We start from the raw sequence: 21,554 nt of genomic DNA on the forward strand, positions 1-21,554 counted from the left end.
TGCCTGTGGTCCTACTGCCCATACTACCATGGCTACACTGGTAGTGCTAATTCTCATCCAGCTACTGCAGGTGTGTATGCACGAGGGGAGGAGTCACATCCATAGTTCCCAGCCTAGACAGGCTGGTGGTACCAACCCAGTGTGGGTCACCGGTGCCACCTAATGGTAAGACTGGCCCATTGCACGGCAGGGAATAACTTCCTTTTTTTGTTTAAGCTCCCTTCCATAAGGGAAAGTGCTAATCCTCTGTTCATATGAACGGTTTCAGAGTAACAGCCGTGTTAGTCTGTATTCGCAAGGGAGCCAAAACTGAAGGGAGAAGGAGGAAGCAACCGCAACTGCCTCTGTGACTGAGGCATTTCTAGCCAGCACAGTGTGGGGCCTGGGGAGTGTCATGTTCCTGTACCAGGTATGGACCAGTGTGATAAATGAAGGTGGTGGGGGAGGTAGCTTCCTTTTATGGACATCCAGCCAGGCAGTAGCTATAAAATCCCTCTTAGTAGCTGTTCTCTAATTGCTCTACCTCTAAAGGGTTAAAAAGTCTCCCTGCTATGCATAGGTAAGAGGAAGGGAGTGGGCACCTGGCCAAAAGAGCCAATGGGAAGGCTAGAACTTTTTAAAATTGAAAAACAACTCCTCTTTTGTCTGTCTGTGGTTCTCCGCGGGGAGAGGTGGACAGGGCAGCAGTTATGCTGTAAGAAGCTTGGGCCAGGTATGAAAAAATCATCAGTATCATACCTAGAAACTACTCATTTAAAACCCCAGAAATGTAAGCAGATCAGGAAATGTCTCGGAAGATGCGATTAGGTTTATCCCTCTTATTTCGTTATGGCTTGTGGAGTCCTGTGTGCTAACCTCAGGTGCTTTTGTTTTGCTTGTAACCTTTATGCTGGACCTCAAGGAAGCTATTCTTGGTGCTTAATCCTTGTAGTTGCTCTTTTAAAAACTAGAAATAGCCAGAGATCGCTGATGTATTTTCTTTCTTTTTTTATTAATAAAATTTACCTTTTTTAAGAAGAGAATTGGATTTGTGTGTCCTAAGAGATTTGTGCAGGTTGTTTAATTAGCTGGTGGCAGCAGCTCGTTTCCTTTTTTTTTCCTTTCTCAGCTCTTCCCTGGGGGGACTGGGGATGAAGGGGCTTAAGGGTGCCCCACAGGAAGGAATTCCCAACTGCACCTTCCTGGGCTCTCAAAGGGGTTCTGCACTTGGGTGCAGGGCCAATCCACAACATTTTGGCACCTGAGGCAGGGAGCTCAAAGGACGCCCCCCATGTCCCCTCGAATGGGCCAAAACTTTGAAAGGTCTCAATTCTGCCTTCTTCCTGCTCTATTCCTGTCATGGTATCTTCTTGAATATGTCCAGAGCTCTTCCAGTCGATTTTGTGACCAATGTGGTCATCTTGTGAGCATCAGGAATTTTATGGAGTGTGCACAGTCTCTCAAAGGTGAGAAAATATTCAGCAATATCACTGGATTCATCATACTGTGGACCTAGTTGCTCCCATTTGTGGATTGTTAGGGTTATTCTGTATATTCTGCTGAGCCCTTGCCTTCTCTATCTCCAGTGCATGCTTCCTCTCTTTTTCCCTCTCCTCCATTTCTTTTTCCTTTGCCTCCATTTCTTTTTCTTTTGCCTCCATAGCTCTCTTGTGGGCAGCTTCTTCTGCCTCTACCCTGGCTTTTTCTTTGGCTGCTTGTGCATCAATCTCCATCTGTCTGAGTTCTACCCACCTTTCATGTTCAACTTTGAATTGTTGTTTGGGTCTCTTATGGGATTATCCCGTGCCTTGTAATCAAAATGTCTTCTTCTTCAGTGACTCTTGTATTCTTGAATGGGTGGGAAAACAGCTTCAGCGTGAAGTTCCTCTGCCAACTTCTGTGCACTCTTCAGAGCGTTTTCAAATCCCTCATCTGACCGGTAAGACTGTAGGTATGACTTTACTTTGTCCAGTTGTTCCATTGCGCCAGATATATCAAGGTCAACACCTTGGAGTCTCTTGCTTACAACATTTATTTCAAACAGTATGTCATGCCACAACACTAAACCACACAGAAATTTGAAGTTATGTATGGTTCTGGTGATTCCATTTCCCGCTGACACTGTTCTCCCATGAACAGTTCCTGTCATAGCATTATCCTTCATAATGGCAACTATGGCATCATCTATCTTCCCAATTTGGTGTTTGATAGGCTTTATCGCCTCCACTCGACTTTCCCATCGTGTGGCACTCAGTGGTCTCAGTGTCAGAGAAGATGTTCCCAGATGTTGCTTCAAAATTTGCCATCAATGAGTTGATGCAGAGAAAAATACATAGATGCTTTGAATTACATTAAAAAATTCAGCAGCCTCACTAGAAGCTGATGCTGCATCACGGACCACCAAGGTCAATGAATGAGAACTGCATGGGACAAAAAAAGCTCCAGGGTTTAACTCTTGGATCCATGTCTGCACTCCTCTGTTCCTTCCTCTCATGTTGGCACCGTTATCATAGCCCTGACCTCTCCTGTCAACCATCTCAATTCCCGTATCTTCCAGCTTTTTAAGAAGCACATGTGTCATACCAGCTCCTGTAGTATCATCAATGTCAATAAATTCTAGAAAATGCTCTCGGACCGTCACCATTGCAGGGACATTTTCACGAGGTTCTGTTGTTGTTACAAAACGAACCATTAAAGTCGTTTGTTCCGTATGGCTGATGTCAGGTGTGCAGTCCAGAATAACAGAGGAATATCTTGCTGACTTCAGATCTGCCACAATCTTCTGTTTGACTTTTGTTCCCAGTAACTGTATGATCTCATTTTGAATTGTTTTTCCAAGGTAGTGGTGTGTGTACATTTCTTGGGTGGTGACTCTTCTTAGAGGCTCCTGGAGTACAGCAGCAAACTCAGCCAACAACTCCACAATTTTAGGAAGTTTCCATTGTTTGGCACATACAGCTGATCTGAAGTGCCACGCAGGGCTAGGTGTTGGGTCGCGAGCATTCTCACAATGGCAACGAGCCTTTTCAGAACATGTTGCCAGTAAAGAGTGTGACAAAGCTCTGTCCTTGTCTCAGTGGGTCCCGTACTTTCTGGAGGATTTCACTAGACTCAGAGGCTCACTGTGACCCTCCAAGTAGCCCTTCTCTCTCTAGAGGCAAGGCTCACAGCCTACTGAGCCATTTTCATCATAAGCCAGCAACGGAGGTGAGGAGAAGCCACCCTCCCTGGCACAGTCTCTGTTGCCTCCGAATCTCAGTGATTAATCGGGGAGGGGTCTAGAACTGATCAATGAAATTGTTTTTAATTGTTCACTTTATTAATATAACTTCATAAGCAAAGTTTTATGAATGAAACAACATTCATTCAAAAACCGGTTACCCCAATAACTGGCTAATTGAGTTTCACTTTCAATCCAATCCCTGCTTAGATCGCTGAAACTTACACTGACTGACAGAGCCAGAAGAGTACCCAGAAGTTACCTACTACAGGACAGGCCCAACAAAGAAAATAACAGAACGCCACTAGCCATCACCTTCAGCTCCCAACTAAAACCTCTCCAACGCATCATCAAGGATCTACAACCTATCCTGAAGGATGACCCATCACTCTCACAGATCTTGGGAGACAGGCCAGTCCTTGCTTACAGACAGCCCCCCAACCTGAAGCAAATACTCATCAGCAACCACACAACACACCACAGAACCACTAACCCAGGAACCTATCCTTGCAACAAAGCCTGTTGCCAACTGTGTCCACACATCTGTTCAGGGGACACCATCATAGGGCCTAATCACATCAGCCACACTCTCAGAGGCTCGTTCACCTGCACATCTACCAATGTGATATATGCCTTCATGTGCCAGCAATGCCCCTCTGCCATGTACATTGGCCAAACTGGACAGTCTCTACGTAAAAGAATCAATGGACACAAATCAGACGTCAAGAATTATAACATTCAAATACCAGTCGGAGAACACTTCAATCTCTTTGGTCACTCGATTACAGACCTAAAAGTGGCAGTTCTTCAACAAAAAAACTTCAAAAACAGACTCCAACGAGAGACTACTGAATTGGAATTAATTTGCAAACTGGATACAATTAACTTAGGCTTGACTAGAGACTGGGAGTGGATGGGTCATTACACAAAGTAAAACTATTTCCCCATATATATTTCCCCCCCTTCCCTGCCCCACTGTCCCTCAGACGTTCTTGTCAACTGCTGGAAATGGCCCACCTTGATTATCACTACAAAAGGCCCCCCTCCCCACCGGCGCTCTCCTGCTGGTAATAGCTCACCTTACCTGATCACTGTGGTTACAGTGTGTATGGTAACAGCCATTGTTTCATGTTTTCTGTGTATATAAATCTCCCCACTGTATTTTCCACTGAATGCATCCGATGAAGTGAGCTGTAGCTCACGAAAGCTCATGCTCAAATAAATTGGTTAGTCTCTAAGGTGCCACAAGTACTCCTTTTCTTTTTTGTTTCAACATTGTAACTTCTGCTCACTGTTTCTCATTCATTATACTTGTCTATATTGTAACTTCTTTCACTGTTTGCCATTCCTTTCACTTGTCCATATTGTAACTCAAACTCCATTTTAACTTGCCCCAAACTCCATTTTAAAATGCCCACTGCATTTTGTAAAAGCTTTCTGCAACCTTCATTTTGCAAAGCTCACCGTGAACATTTGTGTCTGTGTATCTCAGGAGAGCTCCTTCCTGCTTAGATAGAAAAGCTTCCTTTGCTTGCTTGCTTTTTCTGAGTGATGACCCAGAGGGGCGTTTTCTTCTTTCACTCATGACTGCTGTCCTGTGCCAGCTACAGTGGCTCTCAACACTCAGTTGAAGGGGACAATTAAGCAGGCTGGTAGCAGGGCCTGAGTGAGGGAAGATATCAGCTTCTTAAGGGCCTTATTGGCTCCTTCAGTTGACTGCCTGTTCTCCTCAAATGGGTTCAGGGAAGCAGCAGGAAACAGGAAGCTCGCTGAGAAGCTGGGGTTAATCAGTCCAGGCTCCTGGGGTGCTAGAGAGGTACATAAGAGGCTCCTCTTCCTCTCTCCCCCTGCAGCTCCTGCTGCTTTCTGTTATTCCCTCTCACCTTTTCTCCTGCCTGCCTGTTCTGTCTCTCGTGCCCTCTTCCCTCCAGCACAGCGCTCCCCCATCTCTGTGCATCTAGAGCAGAGAGACTACATATGGGCCAGCAGCAGAAACAATTTTCTACACTCTGGGTCCTAGTGGCACCCCCCACCCCCAGTCTGGCACCTGAGGCAGTCACCTCAGTTCACCTCATGGTAAGGCCAGCCCTGGCCCTAATCCTCTAATTTGTCTAGGTCACTCTGGACCCTATCTCTACCCTCCAGCATATCTACCCCTCCCCTCAGTTAGTGTCATCTGTGAACTTGCCATTCATCCCGTCATCCAGATCATTAATAAAGATGTTGAACAAAACCGACCCCAGGACTGACCCCTGCGGCACTCCGCTTGATACCAGCTGCCAATTAGACATCGAGCTGTTGATCACTACCCGTTGAGCCTGACAATCTAGTGCACTTTCTTATAGTGCATTCATCCAATCCATACTGCTTTAACTTGTTGGCAAGAATACTGTGGGAGACTGTATCAAAGGCTTTGCTAAAGTCAAGATATATCTCATCCACCACTTTCTCCATATCCACAGAACCAGTTATCTCATCATAGAAGGCAATCAGGTTGGTCAGGCATGACTTGCCCCTGCTGAATGCATGTTGACAGTTCCTGATCACCTTCTTCTCCTCCAAGTGCTTCAAAATGGATTCCTTGAGGATCTGCTCTATCATTTTGCCTGGGACTGAAGTGAGGCTGACCGGTCTGTAGTTCCCCGGGTTCTCTTTCTTCCCTTTTTTAAATATGGGCACTATATTTGCCTTTTTTCAATCGTCCAGGACATCCCCTGATCCCCATGAATTTTTAAAGATAATGGCCAGTAGCTCTGCAATCACATCAGCCAACTCCCTTAGCACCCTTGGATGCATTAGATCTGGACCCATGGACTTGTGCATGTCCAACCTTTCTAAATAGTCCTTAACCTGTTCTTTCACCACTGAGAGCTGGTCACCTCCTCCCCATGCTGTGTTGCCCAGTGCAGCAGTCTGGGAGCTGACCTTGTCTGTGAAGACCGAGGCAAAAAAGCATTGAGTACTTCAGCTTTTTGCACATAACAGAATCATAGAATATCAGGGTTGGAAGGGACCTCAGGAGGTCATCCAGTCCAACCCTCTGCTCAAAGCAGGACCAATCTCCAACTAAATCATCCCAGGCAGGAGTTTGTCAGGCCTGACCTTAAAAACCTCAAAGGAAGGAGATTCCACCACCTCCCTAGGGAACGCATTCCAGTGCTTCACCACCCTCCCAGTGAAAAAGTTTTTCCTAATATCCAACCTAAACGTCCCCCACTGCAACTTGAGACCATTACTCCTTGTCCTGTCCTCTTCTACCACTGAGAATAGTCTAGAACCATCCTCTCTGGAACCACCTCTCAGGTAGTTGAAAGCAGCTGTCAAATCTCCCCTCATTCTTCTCTTCCGCAGACTAAACAATCCCAGTTCCCTCAGCCTCTCCTCATAAATCATGTGTTCCAGTCCCCTTAACCGTTTTTGTTGCCCTCTTCAGGACGCTTTCCAATTTTTCCACATCCTTCTTGTAGTGTGGGGCCCAAACTGGACACAGTACTCCAGATGAGGACTCACCAATGTCGAATAGAGGGGAACGATCACGTCCCTCGATCTGATGGCAATGCCTCTAAGTAGTAAAATGCCTCGATAGTACTCCTCACCATGCATTTTTAACAGGTTTCCACGCCTCTTTAGAGCTTATGTGCAGCCTTCCCACTCCGTTTCCGTTGGCGCCGAAGTTTGGCGCCATTGGCCATTTTGAAAAAAACAATTTTGTGCGCGTTTGAATGAGGGAAGTGTTGTGCTTGGATACATTGAGAGCAGTTTAAAGTATTGAGAAAAGGTGTTTGTGTAAGGAGAGCTGTTGTTAAAGGGCAGGTTATTAAGGAAAAGAAAGATGATGGTATGCTATAAAAGAATAGAAAATGTGATACATTGAAAGATAAGAGTGAGAGACGTTTGGGTAAGGTTTATTGAAAAAGGGGGATTGAGTAAGGAGAGCAGTTGGTAAAGAATAGAGTGTTTGTGTTACTGAACACATGCAGAGCGAAACATCCTGCCCCACTGACTGTTGGTAGCGAAATGATAGCTGGTTTGGGCAGCGCTCCTGGGAGCTAGCCCCTCCTTTTGGACCAATCAGAGGTTGTTTTACAGCTAGGTCACAGAATGCGCTTGTGGAACCAATCCTGTAGTCCCAAGATTTAAAGAGGATCTTTACCTTACATTAAAAGCTATAAAAACAAGATTAAAAAGGAAATTTAGGAAGCACCTGATAAAAAAATGACTAAAAAAAGCACTAAATAATATTAAGAAACATTAAAAGCTAGCTCTAAAAAAGTAATTTAGCAAACAAATGATAAAATAAGTCATAAAAAAGCCTTCAGTATCAGGATAGATTATAAGAAAGAGCAGAGGAAAGACAGAGAGCACATGGTTGAATTGAAGACAGAGAGAGATTTTTTTCCTTGCCTGTCTTTCTGTAAAATGAGGCAGCGACACCGTTTAGAAACTTTCAGACTTGTTATCCCCGCCTTTGGATCGGGCCAATCAGAGGTTGTTTTACAATGACGTTATAGAGTTTATTTTTCTGAACCAATTTTATAGGTCCAAGACCCCAAACTTTTAACTGCCTTATTCTTATCTAAAGAAACAGACACCCAGCATCTTTTCCGCCATGTAGTTTTTTAGAAGGGGGTTTTCATAAAAGTTAAAACCATACGCTTTTAGTAACAAGCCATTTTTCAAAGTTTTTTTCTAGGTTTTAGGCTAGCATTGGTCTTTCTTTTTTTTAGTGAGCCCAATATAAAACAACAGGCTTTTGCAGCTGATAGCTGTGATTAGAAAGAAGAAGCCTGCTTTTTACAAACACAAGTTAGTTACATCACGGTTTGTAATGGAATAAAGCTCTGCTTTATATTGACTTGAAAAGACACAGCCCTTTTTTTACAGGGGTGTTTCAATAAAATAGAGCAGGCAGAATTACCCCAGGTTTTTAGTAACAGACAGTTTATATTTTCCTTATTTTGTTAACCACTGGATCAGAGAGAAGAAGCTTGGGGGTTTTTTGTACTTTTTAACAAAGAGAGATGAAAGTTTTGTAAAGGAATAAACCCTTGAAAAAACACAGTCCTTTATGCAAAAAGAAAAGGAGTATTTGTGGCACCTTAGAGACTAACCAATTTATTTGAGCATAAGCTTTCGTGAGCTACAGCTCACTTAATCAGATGCATGCTGTGGAAAGTATAGAAGATCTTTTTATACACACAAAGCATGAAAAAATGGGTGTTTACCACTACAAAAGGTTTTCTCTCCCCCCACCCCACTCTCCTGCTGGTAACTTATCTAAAGTGATCACTCTCCTTACAATGTGTATGATAATCAAGTTGGGCCATTTCCAGCACAAATCCAGGGTTTAACAAGAACGTCTGAGGAGGGGTGGGGGGTAGGAAAAAACAAGAGGAAATAGGTTACCTTGCATAATGACTTAGCCACTCCCAGTCTCTATTCAAGCCTAAGTTAATTGTATCCAATTTGCAAATGAATTCCAATTCAACAGTCTCTCGCTGGAGTCTGGTTTTGAAGTTTTTTTGTTGTAATATCGCAACTTTCATGTCTAATCGCGTGACCAGAGAGATTGAAGTGTTCTCCGACTGGTTTATGAATGTTATAATTCTTGACATCTAATTTGTGTCCATTTATTCTTTTACGTAGAGACTGTCCAGTTTGACCAATGTACATGGCAGGGGGCATTGCAGGCACATGATGGCATATATCACATTGGTGGATGTGCAGGTGAACGAGCCTCTGATAGTGTGGCTGATGTTATTAGGCCCTGTGATGGTGTCCCCTGAATAGATATGTGGGCACAGTTGGCAACAGGCTTTGTTGCAAGGATAGGTTCCTGGGTTAGTGGTTCTGTTGTGTGCTATGTGGTTGCTGATGAGTATTTGCTTCAGGTTGGGGGACTGTCTGTAGGCAAGGACTGGCCTGTCTCCCAAGATTTGTGAGGGATAGGTTGTAGATCCTTAATAATGCGTTGGAGGGGTTTTAGTTGGGGGCTGAAGGTGACTGCTAGTGGCGTTCTGTTATTTTCTTCGTTAGGCCTATCCTGTAGTAGGTGACTTCTGGGAACTCTTCTGGCTCTATCAATCTGTTTCTTCACTTCCGCAGGTGGGTATTGTAGTTGTAAGAATGCTTGACAGAGATCTTGTAGGTGTTTGTCTCTGTCTGAGGGGTTGGAGCAAATGCAGTTGTATCGCAGAGCTTGCCTGTAGACAATGGATCGTGTGGTGTGGTCAGGGTGAAAGCTGGAGGCATGTAGGTAGGAGTAGCGGTCAGTAGGTTTCCGGTATAGGGTGGTGTTTATGTGACTATCATTTATTAGCACTGTAGTGTCCAGGAAGTGGATCTCTTGTGTGGACTGGACCAGGCTGAGATTGATGGGGGGATGGAAATTGTTGAAATCATGGTAGAATTCCTCAAGGGCTTCTTTTCCATGGGTCCAGATGATGAAGATGTCATCAATATAGCGCAAGTAGAGTAGAGGCGTTGGGGACGAGAGCTGAGGAAGCGTTGTTCTAAGTCAGCCATAAAAATGTTGGCATACTGTGGGGCCATGCAGGTACCCATAGCAGTGCCGCTGATTTGAAGGTATACATTGTCCCCAAATGTAAAACAGTTATGGGTAAGGACAAAGTCACAAAGTTCAGCCACCAGGTTAGCCGTGACATTATCGGGGATAGTGTTCTTGACGGCTTGTAATCCGTCTTTGTGTGGAATGTTGGTGTAGAGGGCTTCTACATCCATAGTGGCCAGGATGGTGTTATCAGGAAAATGACCAATGGATTGTAGTTTTCTCAGAAAGTCAGTGGTGTCTCGAAGATAGCTGGGAGTGCTGGTAGCGTAGGGCCTGAGGAGGGAGTCTACATAGCCAGACAATCCTGCTGTCAGGGTGCCAATGCCTGAGATGATGGGGCGCCCAGGATTTCCAGGTTTATGGATCTTGGGTAGTAGATAGAATATCCCAGGTTGGGGTTGCAGGGGCATGTCTGTGCGGATTTGATCTTGTGCTTTTTCAGGGAGTTTCTTGAGCAAATGCTGTAGTTCCTTTTGGTAACTCAGTGGGATCAGAGGGTAATGGCTTGTAGAAAGTGGTGTTGGAGAGCTGCCTAGCAGCCTCTTGTTCATATTCCAACCTATTCATGATGACAACAGCACCTCCTTTGTCAGCCTTTTTGATTATGATGTCAGAGTTGTTTCTGAGGCTGTGGATGGCATTGTGTTCTGCACAGCTGAGGTTGTGGGGCAAGTGATGCTGCTTTTCCACAATTTCAGCCCGTGCCCGTCGGCGGAAGCACTCTATGTAGAAGTCCAGTCTGCTGTCTCGACCTTCAGGAGGAGTCCACCTAGAATCCTTCTTTTCGTAGTGTTGGTAGGGAGGTCTCTGTGGATTAGTATGTTGTTCAGAGGTGTGTTGGAAATATTCCTTGAGTCGGAGACGTCGAAAATAGGATTCTAGGTCACCACAGAACTGCATCATGTTCGTGGGGGTGGAGGGGCAGAAGGAGAGGCCCTGAGATAGGACAGCTGCTTCTGCTGGGCTAAGAGTATAGTTGGATAGGTTAACAATATTGCTGGGTGGGTTGAGGGAACCATTGCTGTGGCCCCTTGTGGCATGTAGTAGTTTAGAAAGTTTAGTGTCCTTTTTCTTTTGTAGAGAAGCTTTGTGTGTATTAAAAGATTTTCTATACTTTCCACAGTATGCATCCGATGAAGTGAGCTGTAGCTCACGAAAGGTTATGCTCAAATAAATTGGTTAGTCTCTAAGGTGCCACAAGTCCTCCTTTCCTTTTTGCGAACACAGACGAACACGGCTGTTACTCTGAAACACTCCTTTATTTAGCCCCATGGGCATAAGTGTTTTAATAAAAGGTAAGCCTGCAGAAACAGTTCAGGAATTAAAAACACAAAAAAGTTTTAGACTAACATGGTCAGTAAAAACGATGTGAAAAAAGAAGCCATTGTGGTCAGAACTAAGAAAGCCCAAGGCCTGTTTTCAAAACAAAATGATACCAAAGACTTGTACTAAAAAGAACAGTAACTTTAACTGTAAATAAGCTCACTGTATAAAATAAAACCTTTTTAACCATTAGAGGTAAAGAATGTAGCCTAGGGTTCCCGCTTTTTTTTTTCTTTAGAGGCCGCTTGCTCTGCTCTTATTTAAAGGAAGAGGACCCTGTAACAAATGCTGACCAAAACATACGATAAACAATTGAATTAAAGAATAAAGGTTGTAGCTTTTGGTTACAGATATGTTAATGAGCATATTACCATTTACAGTGTCTTTTTATAAACTGTTTAAACACACTTACTATAGAACATAAGAACCTTTTAACCATTAAAGCTAAAGTATGTAGCCCCTTTCTCCCCATCTTTTTTTCTAGAAAAAAATGACCCTTATACCCCCATGGTTTTAAATTTTAGGGGCCCCAAGCCCTTTTTTCAACAGGTGTAAACCTATAAATAGGGACAGAAAACTGGACAAGGCTGTTAAAGAAACACCGCTGATGGGACGCAATGACATGATAAGAAAAATGACTATGGTGTGTGTTACCCCTGTTCTCTGCCTGTGTTGTGCTTAGTTAAAAGTTAATATTTTTTTCAAACAGGACGAGGCCGTTTTTCTTGACATACCAGATTCCGCACTAGAAGTTTTAAATCGTGGTAAGCGGCTTCATATCTTACACGTTTATGGTTTATTTTTTAAAAAAATGGTTTTAAGAAGTTTATTTTTAAAAATTTAGAACAAGATGGAAGTCAAAACCAACAGACAGCGTTTCCTGAAATGACAGAAGACGGTATGATTTGTTCTTAAATATGTGTTTGAAATAGTGGACATTTTTTCTAGGGGTTTGTTGTTGTTAGTAAAAAGAGGAATCACCTTGGCCCCAAAGGTTTTACTGTAAACATGTTTTGCGGGTTGTTGTTGAGGAGTCTGGAGCTGTACTACATAAGAGCTAAAGGTCTTTAGCGTGAAGGGGTGGGTTATGTGGGATACATGTATGTCGGGGATATGTTTGTGGCTGTTAATAAAAAGAACATACAGGTTTAGGTGCTAAAAACATTTTGTTTATGTGTATTGACAGACTTATCGAGTGTTATCTCTCAAGAAGAAACGTTGAAGGGGACCAAGAAATTTCGCTCTGAATCAGCGACAGTGGGAAGCAAGGGTATGAGACACTTTGATTTTGAGCACATCCAAAACCTCATTACACAGAACCAGCCATCCTTAAAAAGGGCCAAAAAATCTACCACTGAAACAGCAGCATATAGAAGCAAGGGGGTTACCCCCCCCCGCATTTTGATCTGCCCTGCACCACCAGGGCCAAAAAAAATCTACCTCTGCAGGGCCGGGGACACTGGTAAGCAATCCAAAGGAACTCAAACCCCTAGTTCTCAACAGCCCCAAGCCTTTACAGCCCCGAAGGAACCAGCTTTGAGAAGGGTAAAGGCAAACAATCCTGTAGCAGCAGCTGTGTCCAGGGCTGGGTTTGAGCAGAGTCAAGAGGCCCGCCCCCCGGCTTCTGGGCAAAGCAAAATCTCTGCTACAAGTAAAAACCTCCCTGTATGTCTTGCTGCATCAGTTGTTGTTTGTAATGAGCTGTTTCGTGTTTGTACATCTCTGAAGCGTTTAATAGATAAAAAGTTTTCGAAGCTAATCGTTGAGGTGTTTCAAAAGCAAAATGCTCCAGACAAAAGGGTGGTTTTAGACCAAAAGTGTGTTAAAGGTGGAAGGGAGGGTGTGACTAAACATGAAACCTAAAAACATAAACATATTAGAAACAGGGCTGGTGGTGTGGGGGAGCGAGGGGCTGTAAAGGCCCTTAAAAACTATCATGTACAGTAAAATCATCGGAAAAAAGAAAAAAATTAATTGATTTACATAACCAAGGTAACAAACTGTGTTTTGCCGGTAGCGTGCTGGGTCTTTTATCAGATGAAAAACTTACAGATATCCAACTATTAGAGGCAGCCAGACATCTCCATCAGGAGCTGGGGTTTTCGGACCAAAAAATGATTCACTTTACAGACGGGAGCGCTTTTGAAGAGCGCTTAGGGGTAGACCGTTATGTATCATGAAAATGGAAACTTGCGCTTTTTTACAACGGCTGGTGTACACCGCCCAAAACTGGTTTTGTTCTGTTACATGACAAACATTATTATGGCATCCTAAATATTAAAGCCTTTATAGGCGCGCCGTATTTGTGCAATTACTGATAAGCCACGTCCAGCCACAAACATCAGCAAGCCTGTAAAAATCACTGCCGTACGTGTAATAGCGCCGAGCGCCTTGAAGTGGCCACTGAAAAAAGAGATGCCCACAGCTCTAAACTATTTTGCAGGCCCGAGGCCTGTTTAGAAAGGCACAACGCTTTGGTAAAAGACGGTAAAGTTGATTGTAAAAACAGAAGTCTTTGCAGTAATTGCGGCTTCTACAAGGTTAAAAATCACAGGTGTAAAAGCAAAAAATGTCCCCAGTGCTATCAGAAGACCGACAACATAGAGGGTTATGAGTGTTATATACATAAAATTTGGTCTCCAGAAGAGGGGAAGGATTATGTGTTTTATGATTTTTAATGCATCCAAGAAATGGGCTACAGGTGCCAAATTATGTTTATGCCTTGTATCTAAATAAAGAAACCAGCTGGGAATTTAAGGGAGAAGAATGCGTTAGCGAGTTTGTTTGAACCTTTGTAGACAAATGCTTTAAGGGATACCCATTCATTGCTCATAATGCTAAAGATTACGATTGTTATTTTATCCTTAGACAGTTGATTAAAGAAAAAACACAAGGGGGGAAATGAATGTGCGTAACGGTGATGGACTTAGACATTAGATTTATAGCTTCTTTAAATTTTCTTCCCACAAAACTTAGCAAGTTACTCAAAGCTATGGGGTTGGAGGAAGTTAAGGGGTACTTTCCGCGCTTTTTTTAACACTGTTGCAAATCAGAACTATGTGGGGCCTATGCCCGGGATAGAGTAGTTTGGAGTAGAATACATGCTGCCTGAAGAAAAAAAGGAATTTCTGAACTGGTACCAACACAATCGCCAAAACAAATTCGATCTCCAAAAAGATCTGCGCTATTATTGTCAAAAAGATGTTGAAATTTTGCGAGAGGCTTGCGACCGGTTCAAAAATAAAGTTATAAAAATGACAGAAAAGCAGATTGTTAAAAACCCAGGACAGGATGATGAGAAGGTGGTCACTAAGTGTATAGACCCCTTTCAGTACCTTACATTAGCCTCGATTTGGATGGCCATGTACCGATTTAATTTTTTAAAACCGCGAACCATAGCCCTTCTGCCATTAAACAATTACCACAAATAGCAGAAGAGATATTCCACCCCGGCCATTCAATGGTTGCTGAACGTAGCCCACACTGAGACCATTTACATCCAACACGCTTTGCAGGGTGGGGAGTGGGGGGTCCTATTTTTGGATGGTTACGCCGTCATAGCAGGTAAATCCACAGCCTTTGAATTTAACGAATGTTTTTTTCACGGCTGCCCCATCTGCTATTGTGAAAATGACCACAATCCGTTGCTTAATTCGACCTACAGACACCTGTACGACCGAACCCTGATTAAGGCGCAATTTCTAAAAAGACAGGGGTTTGAGGTAACGGCCATGTGGGAACACGAATGGTTGGCTATGCTAGCTAACGATAACCGGGTGGGGGACTTTTGACGAGAAAAAAAACTGCCACAAACTTTGGTTCCTAAAGACACCCTTTACGGGGGTAGAACGAAAACCATCTGCCTTTATTACAAACCACAGCCCGGGGAGCAGATTCATTACTACGATTTTACCGGCCTTTACTCTTTTGTTAACAAGAATAAACAATACCCTGTGGGACACCCCGGTATTGTGTATGAGCATTTTGGGGCTATCAGACAGTACTCTGTCATCACCAAGGTTAAAGTGTACCCTCCAAGAGCCCTGTATTTCCCCATATTACCATACAGGGTCGGTGGAAAACTCATGTTCCCCCATGCGCCCTTTGTGCAGAAACAAAACAAAAGGACCCCTGCGAGCACAGTCAGGAGGAGAGGGCTTTAACAGGAACTTGGTTCACAGTAGAGTTGGTGGAGGCTTTAGACAAAGGATACAGAATCGCTGAGATTTATGAAGTCTGGCATTTTAACTGCTCTTCAGACGCCCTGTTTTCAAACTACATTAAAACACACCTGAGACAGAAACAAGAGGCCTCGGAGTTCCCTCACTGGTGTACGGACAAGTTAAAAAAACCGGTACGTTAAAGAGTACCGTGAAAGAGAAGACGTGTGTCTGCGTCTAAACAAAATTAAAGTAAACCCCACGAAAAGGCAAATCTCAAAGCTGTTTTTAAATTCCTTGGGGGGGAAATTTGGTCAGCGAACAAATTTGACTAACACCAGTATAGTAACTGACCCCGACGAGCTCTTCAAGTACGTCTTTGTACCTTATTACAACGTGTCAGCGTGCGAGTTTATCGACGATGACATGGCTGTGGTGTCTTGGAACTACACAAAAGAAAGCTGCACCCACTCCAGCAACACTAACGTGTTTATAGCGTGCTTTACCACAGTTATGCCAGGCTAGAGCTCTACCGTCTGTTAGACCACTTACAGGAGCGGTGTCTTTGTCACGATACGGACGCTGTAATTTTTGTGAGTAAAGAAGGGGAGAGGAACCCGCTCCTAGGGGATTATTTAGGGGATCTGACCAGGTAAATACCACCAGATGAACATATCGTGGAGTTTGTGTCCGCTGGGCCTAAAACATACGGATACAAACTGTTCAGCGGTAAGATCTGCATGAAAGTAAAAGGGATCACGCTCAACTCAGGGAATAGCAAAAAAATTAATTTTGAAAGCTTAAAAGAACTCGTCTGGGAAATTGTGGTACAGCAGCCAGGAATCGAAAGGGTAAAAAAGCACTGGTCGATAGAAACGAGAACACTGAAAAAAAACCCAAAAGTCGTTTATGACAAAAGAGCCCTTGAAGTGGATTTTAAAACCTTGCTGTACCCTAAATTGATTATTATGAAAAGCCACGTTTGCTTTGTGGCCCCTCGAATTGTTAGAAATGGTAATAAGTTGTTATCCTGTATGCCTGAAAATATTGTGTGCTCTTATAGCTGTTGGCAACCGTTGTATAAAGAGTTGCTGCAAAAATGTCCATGTATTATGTTCTTGGAAGGTTTACCTAATACTTTTAATGATGAACATTTATTTCCTAGTAATAAAGTAATAAAGTAAATATGGTTATTATAGATGATCTAATGGAGTCTGCGTCTGAAATTGAAAATGCCTTTACAAAATACATACCCCACAAAAACCTAAGTGTTATTATGTACATTGTGCAAAACATGTTCTGTCAGGGGAAAAAAAGCCGAGTGATTAATTTAAATACCAAATGTATGGTTTTTCTTAAAAACCCACGCGATAAACTGCAAATCGCCACTCTGGCCCGGCAAATGTACCCCGGTGAAAGACAATTCCTTTTGGAGCCTTTTGAGGACGCTACCAAAAAACCCTATGGGTATCTGTTGGTGGATTTAAACGCTTCAGCGCCTGAAGCCTTCAGGTTAAGAACAGGTCTTTTTCCTCCAGACTGGCCCTGTGTATACACCTTTAAAAAAATCCCATAAAAAATAGTTATTTTTATCCAACTTCCAGAGTAACCCCCTGACAAACATGTCTAGCCACGTGCAGAAAAACCTGGCTCTTTTAAGAGTTCTCATCAAAGCCAAGCCGCAGCAAAGAAAAGCGATTCTCTGCTCGGCTTCTGATGACTTGGTAGTGGCCATCTCAGAAATAGCTCTCAACACTTTAAAAGGAAACGTACCTCTAAAACCCTGACAAATAAGCATCCTAAAAAGAAAACAGGGAATTATTAAAAAGCTGAGCGATAAAAAGCTATCACTCAAATGAAAAAAGCTAATTGTGAAACAGGCTGGGGGCTTTGTCGGACCTTTGCTAAGCTTTGCACTCCCTCTACTGTCAGGCCTTTTAATTAACAGATAATGGAACACGCTGAATAATTGTACCTCGTTCCTAGACATCAGTTAGAACAGATAAAGCGTGCTTCTAGCGGAGAAGAAAATATCAGAACCACAACCACATGCCAACTGGATTCAGAAATGAAAGACAGTCTTCAAAAAACTTTCAAAAATTACGAGGAGGCTAAACTTCACGAGGGGGTTCTGCAAAGATATCTGGTATTGGCCAAGCATGGTGAAATGGAAAAGACTAAAATAAACCTCTTTCTCCCCGAGCAAGAGCAAGAGGAAATTCAATCTCCTGAAAGCCTGGGGGTCGGGTTCATCGGACGTTGTCGTTCAGGAGCTATTGGAGGGGGTAAATCCTCGCTATAAAAGTAAAAAGCTGAAATATTGTTAAATAAACTCAAACAGCGTAAAGATGTTTCTGCTTGGGCCAATAATGGCAATTTTGTGTACTGGGGGGAAACGATCGAGGAATCTCACATGCTCGATTTTGTCACAGGGGTCACCGGCAATTATTCTTTTGCTAACAAAAGGACTCCTAAGGGGTGGAATGTGTTTATGAAAGCCTTGGCGGAGCTGAACGTGCCTATGTCTGTTGCAGGGCATGTTACCAACAAAGAGTTTTTAGAACGTCTAAAAACACGGGTGGAGCCTGTCAAGGCCATAAGTAGCAGCACCCCTTCTAAAAAACGAAAAATCTCATGGTTAACTGTGTAAAATAAAAGACCTAAACAAAATTCAAGGTGTCCTTTATTGATGCGCCTCTTTAAATTCACGACAAGACAAACACGTTTGGACATGTTGAAACATGTTTGAAACAAGACTGGGCATGCCTCACCTTTTCCCTTTTACAAACTGTACCACCAGGTGGTCATTTTCTGGTAAATCATTGGTGTACAATTTTAAAATGCGATCAAAAGATAATCCTCTACTACGTTGTTTAAAAAAAAATACAATGATAACCACAGGTTACTGCTAAAGGATCCTGTAGTTGTCTTTGATGAAACACAAGTGGCATTCTTACAACTACAATACCCACCTGCTGAAGTGAAGAAACAGACTAACAGAGCCAGAAGAGTACCCAGAAGTCACCTACTACAGGACAGGCCCAACAAAGAAAATAACAGAACGCCACTAGCCGTCACCTTCAGCCCCCAACTAAAACCTCTCCAACGCATCATCAAGGATCTACAACCTATCCTGAAGGACGACCCATCACTCTCACAGATCTTGGGAGACAGGCCAGCCCTTGCTTACAGACAGCCCCCCAACCTGAAGCAAATACTCACCAGCAACCACACACCACACCACAGAACCACTAACCCAGGAACCTATCCTTGCAACAAAGCCCGTTGCCAACTGTGTCCACATATCTATTCAGGGGACATAAATAGGGCCTAATCACATCAGCCACACGCTCAGAGGCTCGTTCACCTGCACATCTACCAATGTGATATATGCCATCATGTGCCAGCAATGCCCCTCTGCCTTGTACATTGGTCAAACTGGACAGTCTCTACGTAAAAGAATCAATGGACACAAATCAGACGTCAAGAATTATAACATTCAAATACCAGTCGGAGAACACTTCAATCTCTTTGGTCACTCGATTACAGACCTAAAAGTGGCAGTTCTTCAACAAAAAAACTTCAAAAACAGACTCCAACGAGAGACTACTGAATTGGAATTAATTTGCAAACTGGATACAATTACCTTAGGCTTGAAGAGAGACTGGGAGTGGATGGGTCATTACACAAAGTAAAACTATTTCCCCCCCAGCTACTGTTCCTCAGACGTTCTTGTCAACTGCTGGAAATGGCCCACCTTGATTAACACTACAAAAGGATTTTTCCCCCCTCCAGCGGGTAATAGCTCACCTTACCTGATCACTCTGGTTACAGTGTGTATGGTAACACCCATTGTTTCATGTTCTCTGTGTATATAAATCTCCCCACTGTATTTTCCACTGAATGCATCCGATGAAGTGAGCTGTAGCTCACAAAAGCTTATGCTCAACTAAATTTGTTAGTCTCTAAGGTGCCACAAGTCCTCCTTTTCTTTTCTTGATTACATTGGCCTCATTAGCACTACAAAAGTGATTTCTACCCCTTCTTGTCAATTGTTGAGAATAGCCCACTTCCACCTTAATTGAATTGGCTCATTATCACTGTCCCCCCCCACTTGGTAAGGCAACTCCCATCTTTTCATATGCTGTGTATTTATACCTTTCTACTGTATTTTCCACTCCATGCATCTGATGAAGTGGGTTTTAGCCCACGAAAGCTTATGCCCAAAGGCTAGTGTGTGTCCTCTCCACATCAAGGGGTGGAGGGGTGGACTGGGTAATGAACTTATACTCGTCAGGCTTCTGACCAGGGCAAGATGGTAGAGTTCTCGGGTGCAAGGCTGGGAGCTTGGAAGATTTGTTGGTGCCTTTCTCTGTGTGATTTGTGAGTGGCTAAAGCATTCATGCAATTTAGCTGGGTATGGGGCTCCACATGCTGTTGTGCTGAGTGATAACAGCACTCAGAGGGATTTGCTGCTTGTCACTAGCAAAGCATTGTGAGTGACAGCATAGGCTGAAGAGTTAAGGGTACCCCAGTTCCAGGTTGTACCCTGGGGATCCCATCACACTCACCCACCTTGTCTCAGCCATACCTAGCAGAGAATCAAAGGCTCTGATGAGGAACACAGCTGGTGCGGATTAGCAAGCACTCTAGCCAGTCCAGATCTGGTACAGGAACATGATATTTGGTGAGGCTGGGTGTTACAGCCATTGGATCCCTGAGGCAGCTGGATGCTGCTGCCACTGCATCCCTAAGGCCAGGCTGGGGATATGGGGGCAATCAGGTGCTGTTGCTACTGGATCCCTGAGGCCATTTTGGGAGTGGAGGCAGTTGGGTGCCATGGCCACTGAGACCAGTTTGGGGAGGTGGTCAGGTGCCACTGGATCTCTGAGGCTGGTAACTCTGGATCGCTGAGGCTGGCCAGGTGGGGGCTGGGGATGGATCCCTGGCACTGGTTGGGGCATTGCTGCAGCCAGGAGCGTCTGGTGGCCGATGCCACTGGATCCCTGGGTTGGGAGTTCAGGCAACTGGATGCCACTGCTAGTGGATCCCTGAGGCTGGTGAATGTGGAGCGTGTGGGGGATAACCAGGTGCCATCAAACAGGATTGCTTCCTGCGGTTACAGTGTTCGGCTGGATGCTCCATATCATTTGATCTCTGAGGCCAGCGGGGGCGAGGGGACAGCCAGGATCCCTGAGGCTGACAGAGGGGTGTGGGCTGCTGAAGGTGGCCACCACTGGACCCCTGAGGCACAACGGGATCCCTAGGGGGTAGGGTCGGAGGCGCTTGTGCGTCACCGCTACTGGATCACTGAGGGTGACACTGGGGCCAGGGGAGGGCTGCAGGGTTCTGCCATCACGGTGGTGGCGGCAGCTGGATTCTACCCTCACCGGATCCGTGTGATCCACAAGGATCCTGTGGCAGTGGCACCTGGCTATCTCCAACCCCCCCACCCCCCAACACACCCTCTCCTCAGGCCTCAAGAATCCTGTGGCAACAGCATCCATCTTCCCACACCCACCTCTACCAGCCTCGGGGATCCAATGGTGGCATAACACGGCCATCTGCACTCCATCCCATGGGCCTGAAGGATCCAGATGTGGTGGCAAGCAACTACCCCTGCCAGCCTGAAGGATCCAGGGGCAGCAGCTTCCATGTGCCTTGTGACACTAAGCACCCCAGTATTCACACTGTACGCACCCTTGTAATAATGTTTGTACAAAATATGCCTTGTGAGGCATCATGAAATGTGTATTAAGAGTAAAAGACATACACTGGAATTATGACTAAAGTGTGTTTTAGCCAGGCATGTCAGGGGGAGCTGGTAAACAGGTTTGCACAGGTCTTGACTACAAATGAAGCAGGGTCAAGCAGAGACAATGGAATTGCAATTTACATGTTTGCTAAACAGAACCATCAAACCTCACAAGGTTATTTGGGGGAGGGGGTCAGCATGTGTGGACCACTTTGGTCAGTAGGCAAAGACAATGAAGGCACCTTGGCATGCCAGATAAATAAAGCTATCAAGCTAACAAGTGGGGGAAGAGACAGCATGACTACACCCAGCAGGCCAGAGAAGCTAGGTCTGGGTTTTACTTTTCAGTAGACTCCATTTCAAAGGCTTACCAGTCTATAGAGACAGGGAGTCTGAACAGCAAGTGATCAGCAACTGATTGTATACAACAGTATTGTATGATAAAAGTGTGGGGGGGGGGTTTGCAATAAAATGGAAAAATGAATATTTCCACTTTAAAAACTTGAGAAAAATGGAAAAAATAGAAATAGTGTGGTACCACAAAAA

The 21,554-nt window shown here is 44.2% G+C and overlaps 1 long non-coding RNA gene across 1 annotated transcript; it reads left to right on the plus strand.

Moving 5' to 3' along the window:
• Positions 1–243: 243 nt before the first annotated feature.
• Positions 244–15,966, plus strand: LOC125627253 (uncharacterized). The gene is made up of 4 exons (XR_007353963.2): positions 244–409; positions 11,803–11,857; positions 11,938–11,991; positions 12,280–15,966. It is a non-coding gene; the product is annotated as an uncharacterized LOC125627253 (long non-coding RNA).
• Positions 15,967–21,554: the final 5,588 nt, after the last annotated feature.

The sequence above is a fragment of the Caretta caretta genome, chromosome 25, assembly GCF_965140235.1.
Source record: "Caretta caretta isolate rCarCar2 chromosome 25, rCarCar1.hap1, whole genome shotgun sequence".
NCBI lineage: Eukaryota > Metazoa > Chordata > Testudines > Cheloniidae > Caretta > Caretta caretta.